General features: G+C 39.2%; 1 protein-coding gene across 2 annotated transcripts in view; it reads right to left on the reverse strand.

Annotated features, from left to right (window-relative positions):
• LOC127663791 (uncharacterized) overlaps positions 1-12,780 on the reverse strand; it is a 741,437-nt gene that overhangs the window by 574,674 nt on the left and 153,983 nt on the right. The window lies entirely within an intron of this gene.

Below are 12,780 nucleotides of genomic sequence, written 5' to 3' on the forward strand. Positions count from 1 at the left end.
CAGAATTTTTACAGATCCAAAAGTTCCAATATTACAGATAAAGCTGGAGCGAAAGAAATGATTCAACTGCTACCCCACCCCAACCCTAAAAATCTACCCATTTTCTGGGAAGAATGTGACTCCCAAGTATGAATTCTGAACATTGTTTTTCTATTGTATAACAATAAAATAATTCTAAGATCTACAGATCCCATGCAAAATTAGTATTTTCTACTATTAAGAAAAGTAGTAGGATGAAGCAGAAGAAATTTTAACAGTGTAATTTAGCCAAAATCGCCCTAATTAATAAAAAATGCTTTTCTTTTTTGAGGCAATGTCTCACTCTGGTCCAATCTGTCCCAGAACCCACTCTGGAGTCCAGAATGACTTCAAAATACTGATAATCCTCCTGCCTCAGCTCCAGAATGCTCAGATTACAAAAACAAACCACCACATCCAACAATAATTATTTTCTTAATTGATACCCAAGAAGTCATAAAAATAAATGGGTTTATCAAAACACAATTTACAGGAGCTACAAAAAAACCAGATATACATGATATGCATGTATATGTATGCATAATAATAAGTTAACTTTAAAAATCAAGGGACTAGAGAAATGACTCAGGGTAAAGTGCTTGGTATGCAAACATGAGCACCTGAATTTAGGACCTCTATACCCACATAAAACATGGCAATACACATCTATAATCCAAATACTGAGAGGTGGAGGCAGAGATAGGCTGGTTTTTGCTGGTTAGCCTTTGTGAGTTCCAAGTTCAGCAAAAGACCCCATCTCCCAAAGAAAAGCAACAGAGGAAGACTGGATGCTACCTTCTGCTCTCCATATACACAGAATAGGCATGGGTACCTACAGGCATGCGCATGTACTCAAACACACACATACAGTCCACATACAGTCCACACAACAGAATCTGTTTAATAACTGCCTTTTATTTTGACATGAGTATCAGTATGAATGTCAGCCCCAGAAATACTTGAACAAATTTCTGCTTCCCCAGATTTTACCTTTCTAATGTCACGAGTATTTGTTTATGCACAACACACAGATTTGCTCAACCAAGAGAAAATATACAATGTAGGTTTATACGTCAGCTTTTACTTTTGAGCCTAAAAGTTCTCTATAAAACTGTTTAATGTCACAGGGTACCCCTGCCATCTCACATTCTGCTTAAAACTTTTCGTAGCTATGTGTGGTCACATATGCCCACAATGGCAACTCTTGGGAGAGTGAAGCAGGACTGAGCTGGAAACCAGCCTCACATTCTCAGCAAGACTCTGTCCCTGTAGTCTCTTCAGAAGCTTTCACAGGCAATGGAGAATAGTATTTTTACTCTGAATTCATAAAATCTATCTTAAAGGAGAACTATCAGTGGTTTGGCAAATGGAGTTGGTTATTTAAGTCTATAAAACAACTAGTTGGTCAACAGAAAGATGCTACAACAGGCATGTATGTTAATCTTTATCTGCATAAAACTTCACATCAATTCTTACACAGCTCTGTTTTCTTTTTTTCAAATGTATTTAAAGTTCTAAACATTGTAGGGGAAAGACACCAACATCAATGGGGTTACTGCAGGATACTTCCAACATTACACTTGCTCAAATGTCTAACTCACCATTTATAACTATTTTTGGAGTCAACTTATTAATTGAATTCAAAAACTTAATTTTGACTTTTCTGATCAAAAATGGAATTATATTATTTTATCACCAACCAGATGCATCATGTTATCCAATGATTCAGAAAGCCAAAACTTAGGTCACCGAAATCTTGATAGCATTACAAGAATTAGACATGGGTGTCTGAAACCAATTTCAAATGAATAGCTCTAAGGCAGGCATTTACAGCTATGGCACCATTACTTCATTATCTTCCATGATAACTAATTTATCAAGAATAGTGTATATTTCTGCTTATTTGTGCTTTTTGATTTTCCCTAGATATTTAGTAATACATTAATTACCTTAATAGATCATTCAGGTGTGTAGATCTCACCAAATACCTAATTAAAATTCTTCAAAGGTTATGTTTTTTGCTTTTTGAGACAGGATTTCATGTGCAGTCTGGTCTTGATCTCATGTGCACAGACTGGTCTTGAACTCATGATGTCCTTGTACTCCTGATCCTCCTTCCTCTGCCTCCTGAATACTAGAAATAAATTTTTTTGTTGTTGTTGGGGGGAGGGCATCAAACCCAGGTTTTGCACATGTTAGGTAAGCTCTCTACCACTGAGCTACTCAAGCCTATATTATACAATCTTATCTCACTTAAGAGGTTAAAGTCGGTGCATAACCATACTTCCAGACATTACATATATCATCTATTCCTGTATCTTCAAAGTTATAATTGTAATTGCAGAGCGTTACAACATTAAATTGTATGTGTATTATATCCTAATAAAATTGCTTCTAGAAATTTCAACCATAGGAACAATAAAACTAAGTTTATTTAAAAGTCTAAGCTATTCAAAATTATGGGGAAAATAATAAAAAAGGTCTCAGAAGATGGAAAGATCTCCCATGCTCATAGATTGGAAGGATTAATATAGTAAAAATGGATCTACAGATTCAGTGCAATCCCCATCAAAATTCCAACTCAGTTTTTCATAGAGTTAGAAAGAGCAATTCTCAAATTCATTTGGAATAACAAAAAACTCAGGATAGCAAAAACTACTCTCAACCATAAGAGAACTTCTGGGGAAATCATGGTCCATGACCTCAAGCTGTATTATAGAGCAATAGTGATAAGAAAAAAAACTGCATGGTATAGGTAAAGAGACAAGCAAGAAGATGAATGGAATAGAATTGAAGACCCAAAAATGAACCCACACACCTATGGTCACTTATATTTGACAAAGGAGCTAAAACCATCCAGTGGGGGGCGGGGGGAGACAGCATTTTTTAACAAATGGCACTGGTTCAACTGGAGGTTGAACAGCATGTAGAAGAATAAAAATTGATCCATTCTTATCTCCTTGTACAAAGCTCAAGTCCAAGTGGATCAAGGATCTACACATAAAACCAGACACACTGAAGCGTGTAGAGAAGAAAGTGGGGATGAATCTTGAACACATGGGCACAGGGGAAAAGTTCCTGAACAGAATACCAATGGCTTATGCTCTAAGATCAAGGATTGACAAATGGAACCTTATACAATTACAAAGCTTTTGTAGGGTAAAGGACACTGTCAATAGGACAAAGCGGAAAGCAATAGATTGGGAAAAGATCTTTACCAATCCTACATCTAATAGAGGGCTAATATCCAATATATGCAAAGAACTCAAGAAATTAGACTCCAAACAATCAAATAAACCTTTTAAAAATGGGGTACAAAGCTAAACAGAGCTCTCAACTGAGGAATATCAAACAGCCAAGAAGCACCTAAAAAAATGTTCAACATCCTTAATCATCAGGGAAATGCAAATCAAAACAACCCTGAGATTTCACCTCACACCAGTCAGAAGGGCTACAATCAAAAACTCAGGTGACAGCAGGTGCTGGTGAGGATGTGGAGAAAGAGGAGCATTCCTCTTTTATTAGTGGGATTTCAGCTGGTACAACCACTCTGGAAATCAGTTTGTCAGTTCCTTAGAAAACTAGACATAGTATTATCTGAGGACCACTCCAGCATATACCCAGAAGATGCTCCAACATGTAATAATGACACATATCCCACTATGTTCATAGCAGCCTTATTTATGATAGCCAGAAACTGGAAAGAACCCAGATGTCCTTCAACAGAGGAATGGATACAGAGAATGTGGTACATTTATACAATGGCGTACTACTCAGCTATTAAAAACAATGAATTCATGAAATTCTTAGGCAAATGGATGGAACTAGAAAATATCATTGTGAGGTAACCCAATCACAAAAGAACACACATGGTATGCACTCACTGATAAGTGGATATTAGCCCAATAGTTTAGAATACCTAAGATATAATTGACATACTTCATGAAGCTAAAGAAGAAAGACTCAGGAGTGGGTGCTTCGTGATAGAATTCTTAAATGTTGCACTCAACAAACATAAAACTTGTGCATTGCACATGATGTATCTTAGGGCAAGATGGTGGCATCAAAAGCTGTGAGTGTCGGGGGGGGGGGGGGGGGCAGGTCTACCTGATGAGACTTGCCCAAAAAAATTCAGAGGACAGAAGAGGAAGATGGGGAGGAGGGGTTGTTCCTGAGAAATAGGTGCTGGAAAAGATCATGTAGCTGGGGTTGGGTCTGGATAAGGATCAATCAATCAACTGATTCCAAGGCCTATAGCACCTAAGCACGGGGCTCTCTGAGCAGGCTAGATCTCAGCTCGTCAACACATCTTTCTACTAATATTTCCATCATTGCTCCACATCACCTCTGTAATTTCTTCATTCTCCCCTCCACCCACCTCCACTTAGTCTTCTATTTAGAACACAAATATCCAAATGTAAAATTTTAAATGTGAGAATTTAAAATTTTTAAACAAATAAAAATGTCTCACTTTAGAGCGAGTACTCTTAAAACTTGCACACTACTGAAAACTGAGACTAAAACTGTGCATAGGAAAGCGATGAGCGCCTGTGGCTCCACTGACTTCTGTCTCACGGGTGCTATCAAGTGGATGTTGAGGGTCTTCTTATCTTTTTACCTTCTCTTCTCGTAACAAGTCTGTCTGTCTCCATAAAGTGTTCATGAAGGGACAAAGAGCTGAAAGCTCAAAATAAGTATCGCGAAAAAGTCAGTGCTGGTGTCAAATGACAGAGATGGCTTTCACTTTTTCATCTCTTGTTCATCAAAAAACAATGCATTGGAAGTCTGATATCACATAGTATGCAATACCATTATGAATCTTTACTAAGTATCTAATATTGGCCCAAACTTAAGAGAAAAAGAGAAGCAGAAAAGAAAAGAGGAACACACCAATACCAAAAGCAGGAGATGGCTTTCTCCAGTACTTTGTAACTAGACCCAAGCCCTTTCTTTAAATGATGTGGCTCCTTCGTCCTACAGGCCACAGTCTTTGCCTCTGGCCTGTCTCCATGGTCACCTACCCCACACTAACACAGTGCTGCACACAGGGAAGCAGCATGGAATACGCCCCAAGAAATGCCAAAGAGGAAAGTGAGCACTGCTATTCTCATAAAACCCGTCAAAAACTGGACCAGGCACAGCCCCTTCAGTAAGGTGCTCCCAGGAAACCTGCTTGAGAACATTGAAACATATAAAGATAAGGGATATGCTAAGCTATATGGAAAGGGGAGGCAGAAAAAAAGTAAGAGGGGTAAAAGCTGTTGGGGTTCTTTACCTAAGTGCTCAGCCTAGGAGAGGGGCCAGAGTTGCCCTGGAATCAATACAATTAGATCTCTCCCTATCTGAGAGGAAGTACTCCAGACTCCCATGTCCATCTGTAATGTCCTCTGATCATATTCCAAAGCACAAAGTAATGAGAAACATCCGGATAATTTGATACCGACCTAAATGAGGCTGCAAAGACACGTCAATTCTATCTACAGGGCACAGAGATGTTTGCCCTCATAGGATATATACTGTGTTGCACGTGTTCCCAAGCCTGTGCTTGTGCACACACACACACACACACACACACACACACACACACACATGTGCATGCTACTCTTACCCCTCCCATCCACAGGTATGGATGCATCTTACTCCCACATAACCATATATAAGGGTGTGTGTGTGTGTGTGTGTGTGTGTGTGTGTGTGTGTGCATGTGTATGCACACATGTGTGCTTCTGTTACTCCCACCTCTCAGTCAATGGGAAAAAAAAGAACGATAAGCTACTAAAGGAAAGGTTGCTTTGAAAAGAACATTGAAAAAAATGATGTTTCTAGATGTAGCATAGAATACCAAAGACTTGTTTTCACTCTGTGGTTATTCTTTAATGGTATTTATCCTGTACTGCATTTTATACTGCTTAATTTTAGGGTTATTGCTTCTACTTCACACATAAGACCTTGAGCACCTAATTTTTTATATCATAAAACCTCAAAAGTTTGATAAATTTTACCTTCTAAAATAAAAAAGGAAATGTAGCTTGCAGTGGGTGTTCACACTGCAGTAACAGCACTGGCCAGACAATAAGGATCAGGAAACGAAACCAGCCTTGGCTACATAGCAACTTTGTAGCCAACCTGAGACACCACAACCCCTCACCCCACCCAACCCTGGCCCACCCAGCCCCCACCCCACTCCATCAAAACAAAACAAGACTAAAAATGTCTGAATGCTGAGTTCTACTTTGCAAAACAAAGCAATTAGAACTCACACACCTGGGCAGGATGTAGAACTTAACACATAAAAACCTCACAAAGTTTAAGAGCTTTTCCGTTTTAATCAATCAGTACAGGACCGTCTAAAGGCAGTGGTTTTCAACCTTCTAATGCTGTGACCTTTTAATATAGCACCTCTTATTGTGGTGACCCCCAACTATAAAATTATTTTCATTCCTACATTATAAAAAATTTTGCTACTGTAAATTTGTATTTTTTTTTATTCTTTCATACAATTATATCCCTAACTTGGTTTCCCTTCCCTCCTCTCCTCCAAGTCTCTCCCTGAACCTTCCTTCTCCCCTAGATCCATTCCTCCTCTACAGGCCTCCCAGGGATATTAACACAGCACAGTAAGTTGCAGAAAGACTAGTTACCTCCCTTCATTTTTAGGCTGGACAAGGCAACCGAGTAGAAGAAAAATGGTACCAAAAGCAGGTAAAAGAGTCAAAGACAATTTCCCACAAGAAGATCAACCTATACAAATCATAGCATACATGCATAGAGCCTAGGTCAGACCCCTGAAGGCTCCCTGATTGCCACTTCAGTCTCCCTGAGCACCTGATGAACCCTGGTTGTTGACTCTGGTTTTTCTTGTGTTCTTGACCACTCTTCTGGCTCCTATGACCCCCATCTTCCTCAGAATCCCCTGAATGCAGTCTAATATTTGGCTGTGGGCTTCTGCATCTGAGCCCATCAGTTGCTGGATGAAGACTTTCTGATGATGCTTATGCTAGGCTTTAGGTTCTGGTCTATGAGTATAGCAGAATCATTTCATTGACTGCTCATGTTTGGTTCTATCCTGGGACTCTGGACTATCCAGTCTCTGCTCTTGGTCCTCCAGGCAGTGTCAGGGGTGGGCTTCCTCTTCTTATAGCATGAGTCTCAAGATGGAGACTGATTGGCTGGCCACACCCACAAGTTCAGTGCCACCTTACAGGTAGGATAAATCATATACTGAAACTTTGTGGCTGGGTTGATGTCCCACTCCCACCACTGGAAGTTTTGCCTTGTTACAAAAGACAGCTCACTCAAGCTCTGTACCCCTAGGAGTCTTAGCCAGGGTCATCCTTGTAGGTTCCTTAGAGTTTCTACTGCACTAGGTTTCTACCTCACCTTTGAAATGCCACCCAATTCCAGTTGTCTCTCCCAGTACCCTCCATCCTCCTTCCATCAGATCCTTCATGCTCCAGTCCATTTTTCCTTGTTATGAGCTATAATATACATACCAGATATGCAGATTTCTGATATGCAACCCCTGTGAAAGCGCTGTTTGACTCCCCAAAGGGGTCGTGACCCTCAGGTTGAAAACCACCAGCCTAAGGTCTCATGTAAAACCCCCAGTGAGTTATTCTACATATAGCACAGAGACATTCATCTGATGGCTCTTAAAATCTGAATAACGCAATGCTTGTCCCATGCCATACTGGGTTTAGTACAAAGCATGAAAAACAAAGATTTATGATACTGTCATATCAGTACTTCAGAAATATAATTTCATAATAGTACTAAAACATTTGGTGACCCACTCATTATTGATCTATGTCATAAATAAATATACCTGTATTTGTCCATCCGATCTCTATTTCTCTTTCTCTTACCTAACTCCCAGGCACTCTTCCCACCTCTATCTTCAGGGAGCTGGGATCACAGGAACATCTCCCAACTTCTCATGGACACTCCTGCCACACATTTGTACACACTCACACAAACTCCCTGTCATTGTGTCATTGTGTGGTTGCTCTTTGGGATCACAAGTGCTACTGTGATCAATGACCAATAAACAGCTCCAAGTCTTTCCTATAATTTTCTTTTCCTTTGTTTCTCCAGACAAACAAGTTTAGTCTTGGCTGTCCTGGAACTTCCTCTCCTGACCAGGCTGGACTCAGACTCACAGAGAGCCATTGCCTCTGCCTCCAGAGCTCTGGGATTAAAGCATCAGGAGACTCATCACCCCCAACAGTCCATTTAAGCCACTAAGGGGACACCAAAAAACAAGTGGCAATCACTGGCTACAACAAGGGTAGACTAGGGGTATGGATTTGCTGTCCCTTTCTTTAGAGTCAGGTAGCAACCACCTAAGAAATAAGGATGCATACCTCATCTCTTAAAGGCAGGAAGGCTGTTTAAGAAGTGCACTGAGTAATGAATTTAACTCATGCACTAGACACTATTGTAAGTAAACAGATGACATTTAAATTTGGCTTGAGACCTGGCAGAACTTATGAGATTAAAAACAATATCCACTGTTAATTTTATTTAGAGCTAATAGGCTCTGGAGTGAGACTGTTTCCAAAGAAATCTGATGTTTTATTCCAACCATTTTGAAAGAGAGGAAATCTTTAACTTTCCTACTATTTCTGGATGCAAACATGGCAGGTGTTGATAGAGTGCACTTCACTAATCTGCTAATTACAGAGTAAAAGAGATCAGAAGCCTTGGGGCAGGGAACTGAGGGCTTTCTTTGCATGATTTGCATTCTAGTTAGTGACACTCTTTATGTCCTCGAATACGGTATCAATCCATAATTACAGGTGACTTTCTTAATCCAATATAGACATGACAAGACATACTAAGAACAGAAATGCAACATTGCTTGTACAATATAAACAAGTTATAAAATTTAATGTGGGTCAGTATAGAGTACTTATCTCTCACATGAGAGGCCTCAGTCCAATCCTCAGGAAAAGAGAAAAAGAAAAAGAAAAAAAAAGATATATATATATAAGCAAAGGTCATGTATCTGATAGATATAAAAATTTTTTATCATACCAATTTTGTAAATGATTTTAAATTCTTTACAGAATATCCACAGGGAAGAAAGTTACAATCCTCAGATTATGTCATGAGGTATCACTTTAAATTGGCTAATTACTGTTTTCATGTGTAAACACCTGTGAGGGGAAAAACCCCACATTCTCTCCAAATATAAATGTGACCACTTCGCCACCTAATATAGCTGATGCCAAATAATAATGAAACTTTGTCTAAAGTAACTGGCACAAAGCCAAAAGCAGACAAAGCAATTATATAAAAATGGTTCATCAGAATACTAGAAAAGCCATTATTTAAATAGAAATGAATTTAGGTTTTATTAGAATGAATGAAAAGAAAATTAGACCTTTTTCTTTAACATATTCCTTTAAATTCAGGTATGATCTAACATCGCTGCCTCTAAATTAAGTTAACTTTTTCCTGTTTGAAGGCTTCTCTAACTCGGTGGTGGGAGGCTTTGAAAAATACACCTGGTAGACTGGAGAGCGAGCTGTTTGCAAACACATCATGCCAGATTTGAACACAGTATTTACTTAAAACTTAACTGAGCCGGTTATTTTCAGTTTGGATATCATAAAACAATTTTCAGTTTTATCTCTGTTGGTGATGTTTTGTTCATGATGGAATGTCTAGAAGACAAATTTTCTCAATAATGTTTTTTCTTCCTTTCCTTTTGAGGTATTTATAAAACCAAAAACAATTATTTCTAGGTACTTAATTCCACCCTCCAGGGCATGAAGTGTGTCTGTTATCATACAGAACACCTAGATTGCTTATAAACTCAATGATAATTAAGGAACATCAAAGTAAACCCAAGCTGTTTCACAGGGAACCAGCACCTATCATCTTCTGGCTACTGAATGACATATTTCTTGTCCCCTGGAGTTCCACCAAGAACTGATTTTTTCCCCTCCCCTAAACAATAGAATGTTCTTTCTTAATGTAGCCTTTACTCTTTTAGGGATCAGATAAGTCTAAGCTTTAAATGTAAACCACTGAAGGCAAAGAAAGCAAGGCCAGACACATGCAGCTACAGAAAACTTAAAAGCTCCTCCATGGCCAAGGCAAAAGAAGCAATGAGCAGAAGGAAAGATAACTCACAGAATGAGAGGAAAACATTTAAATTTCTGATATGACAGTAATATCCAAAATATATAAAGAACTCCTAAAACTCAAAAACTAGCAAAACCTATGTAATCCAATCTTAAAACGGACAAAATATCAAAAAGGGTCCTATGTCTACCTATCACACCCAACCCAAGAGAGCTGAGGCCAGAGGATAAATGGAAGCTACAGCTGGCTCAAGTCCATAACAGCTACTAGAGAGACTGAGGCAGAAGGATGGGAAATCCATGGGTCTAAAGCCAGTCTACGCAACTTCGTAAGACTTTGTCTTGAAATAAAACACAAAAGGAGCTGGACACACAGCTCCGTGGTAGAGTGATTATCTCAATGGTTGAGGTCCTAGATCTGATATCAGTACTGGTAGGTGGGAGGCTAAAAAGGAGGATCATTCCATCCCTAGATTTCAAGGCCAGTAGAGACAACAAAACCACAGAAGAGATATGTTACCTCACAGTTGTTATCACCATATTTATCATAAAATAACAGCAGGCATTGGTGACAACATGGACACACAAAATCCAACACATAGACACTCTTGGAAGAGCATAAAATGGTACAAATGTTATTAACCCCACCCCCAAAAAGGCAATTTCTCAAACTACAAAAGGCAGACTACCACATGGTATGATCTAGCAACCCTACGTCATAGTGTTATCCAGAAGGACGGAAAGAAGGAGGGAAAGAAACGCAGGGGTAAAGTGAGACCATGTTTTGGGGTTTGGTTTTTGTTTATCTGGTTGGTTGGTTTTGCTTTATTTTTGACAACATTCCAAAACTGAGAACAAGGAAAATATTATGTAAGTTGGACTTCATCAAAATTAAAATGATAGACAGTGTTAGGAATGTTTCTGAGGGCCACTGTTGCTCACTGTCACTAGTATTGAGTTAACATTTAACATGTAATAACATCTTGTCTGGAAAAAAACATTCTTAAACTTCTTTCAAAAAATTTTAAATTGTTTCAAAGGGCATCAAAAATATAAAAAGACAGCTCACCGAATGGGAGAAAGTATTTGCAAATCTTGAATCAGATAGAGGATTGTAACCACACCGTATCAACAGCTTTTTATACCTCAACTATAAAAAGACAATCTAGGGGAAGTGAATGCCTCAGCAGGTAAAGGTGTTTGCCACCAGGCTTGAAATCCTGAGTTCAACCCCTGAAACCCACATGGTAAAAGAGAGAGCCAACATGCAACACGGGACACATAGTCCTAACTTTTACCACATATGTATTTTTTAAGACCACAAGAGGTTTTTTTGGTTTTTGGTTTTGGTTTGTTTTTCTGAAGACAACTCAAATGGACAAAAAGAAGGCCACATGATCCAACAATTCTTCTTAGAGGTATACATCCAAGAGAAATAAAAACATCTGACCCTCTCCCAAAGAAAGTTCTCAGCAGCATTATGCATAATAGTAAAAAATCCATAAATTGATGATGCTAAAAGAAACTGTGTATTCATATAATGGGGTATTATTAATGTACATTTTAAATGGTGATTACATGGTGGTATGTGAGGTATCTCACAATAAAGCAGTTAAAACTAAACCACTAGGATTTATATCACCAAGCAGTTGTGGGGAGGCAGCCATTGAGATTACCAAACTGGTTGTTTGGCTAATAGGAATGAGCAGGCAGTGCCACAAGGAGAAGGAAGCGTATGCACAGAAACGCCCGTAACTGAAGCCATTATAGTGTATGCTCACTTTAAACTCTGCTTTCCAAGGCAGACATCCCCAAACACTGAGTGGGTCAAGATTAGCCACCAGAACCAATGGCATTCATGGTGATTCCCTGCCTTATCCTCAACAATGAGGCTGAGCTGGGTGGCTAGTGAACCCCAGGGACCTGCCTGTCACTGACTTCCCAGCCCAGAGAACAGCAGTGAAAGATGCCATGCTGACTGACCCATTATACTTGTTGGGGAGCAAGGTCAAGTCTTCATGTTCCTGTGGGAGGCGCTCTACCAACTGAGCTCTCTTCCAGCTCTGAGAGTTCATTATGATGTTTAAAATGAAATCTTTTCCACTCTACATATCCAAGTATTTGTCTTTATTATTATGTGAAAGTGACCTGTAAAATCATTCCTCTTCTCCTCCATATTACAGCAAGCATGAAAACACATGTATAAAAACCAGGTGATAGCCACACTGTGCTATGGCAGCCACAGCAAAGCAGGAGCACAAGGAGATTCACATGCTCCATTTTAAAACCAGATTTATAAAACATACAAATCCCTGTTAAAACATTTTCACGATTTTGCAGTGTGTAAAAATTATGAGACGTAAGTAACATAATCATTCACATATCTTACAATAGCCATAAAAGCCACTATTACCCTGGCAGGTCAGGCCAAGCAAGTGAGTGCGAGCATTGCTAAAACAAACTCTTCATCCTTGCTGAAGCCACCTTTCAAACATTTACAAAATATTTAAAATAGCCCTGAGGCTTAACTCTAAATTTAAAGTAAGGGAAACCGCTAGCTTCATCACCTACTTTGGACTTCCTTAATCTAGGAAATATTCCCAGGAACAACAAAAAAGAATAGCTCCCTCTCCTCTCTCACCGCATCGCTGCGGTCCCCACGCGGGCCGCG

This window comes from Apodemus sylvaticus, chromosome 13 (assembly GCF_947179515.1).
Source record: "Apodemus sylvaticus chromosome 13, mApoSyl1.1, whole genome shotgun sequence".
NCBI lineage: Eukaryota > Metazoa > Chordata > Mammalia > Rodentia > Muridae > Apodemus > Apodemus sylvaticus.